Source organism: Orcinus orca, chromosome 4, assembly GCF_937001465.1.
Source record: "Orcinus orca chromosome 4, mOrcOrc1.1, whole genome shotgun sequence".
NCBI classification, from domain to species: domain Eukaryota; kingdom Metazoa; phylum Chordata; class Mammalia; order Artiodactyla; family Delphinidae; genus Orcinus; species Orcinus orca.
In genome coordinates, this window is record NC_064562.1 from 105,096,317 (window position 1) to 105,097,799 (window position 1,483).

Below are 1,483 nucleotides of genomic sequence, written 5' to 3' on the forward strand. Positions count from 1 at the left end.
AAAAGCTATGTGACTTTAAACAACAGAAATTTATTATCCCACATTTCTAAAGGCTGGAATTCCAAAATCAAAAAAGTCTAGAATTCTAGTGGATCCTTGGCATTCCTTGGCATTTCTTGGCTTGTAGATACATCACTCCAGTCACTCAGCCATCTTCTCCCTGTGTGTCTTCACATCATCTTCCCTCTGTGCATGTCCACATTTCCCCTTTTTATAAGGACACCCCTTTTTATAATCCATATATTGGATTAGGGTCCATCCTAAGAACCTCATTTTAACTTGATTACCTCTGTAAAGAACTTACTTCCAAAAAAAATCACATTTTGAGGTACTAGGGGTTAAGACTTCAACATATCTTGTTTGAGGGACACAATTCAATACACAATAGAAGCCTGGAAAAAAATCAAATCTCCAAAAATATGATGGCTCTGATTCACATTCATAAGCAATGAAAAATCTAAGCTTATGTTTTCTTAAATGATCAATGATCTGAATTAGAATTCCAATGTAAATAACTAATTTTGGAAAATCAAGCCTATAAAGAAAGAATATTCTGTGTAATTCTAAACTCATCCCTCTTCTCTGTTCCCATAGTCACTCTCATGATATTTGTCATTTTGTGGCTGTATTTTAACACAAATATGACTGTTCCACTGGGCTGTGGCAGCTTAAGGCAGAAGCTGCTTTATTTTTCTTTGAATCTCCAGTGCCTAGTAGAATTCCTGGAACATATTGATCACTTGAGAAATTTTTTGTCGCATGAAGGAATGAATTGATAAAAAGTAGGGACAATATAGAGTACACGAAATAAAAACTTTGGAACTCAATACCCTTGGCTCCAGTCCATAGGCTGTTAAGAATGAGTTATGTGACCTTGGGCAAGTCTTTTCACCTGTATCTGATTTCTTTATTTGTACAATGGCAGTGTTTAACTATGACCTCTAAGGTCCCTGTGGGCTCCCACATAGAGGATTCTAAGGGACACCTGAAATAGATGGTGGTGAATAGCAGACCTTGCCACAGCATTTTTATGCACACTTGCAACTGACTAATGCAAGCAGGGAAATTCAATGAAACACTAAGGACTCTCACTAGTTCCTTACAACCACCCTTCAGCCTCACTTACGTGTCCCCTTTGACTTGGGTTCAGATCACTCATCTCCTTAGAAAGATCTCTTTGTGCACATCCTTCCTTTGCTCTTTGCCCAGAAATCCCATGACATATTTCTGATGCCCTTTAAATTCTGCCAAAAGTGCACAGAACTCTCTGTAAGTTATGGGTCATGACCCTCATTGTTCCTTTCAAATAGAACAGAACATCCACTTGCATTTTTGTCAACGTCCTGACTGTGCTCTCTCTCCCTTCCAAAATAGATCATGATTCAACAGTTTAGTATGTCAGTCAGTTCTGATGTTTTAGGCAAGCGTTATAAATATATCTGTGATGATAGAAGGATTTTCTAAAAAAAAAAACCATTTCTAT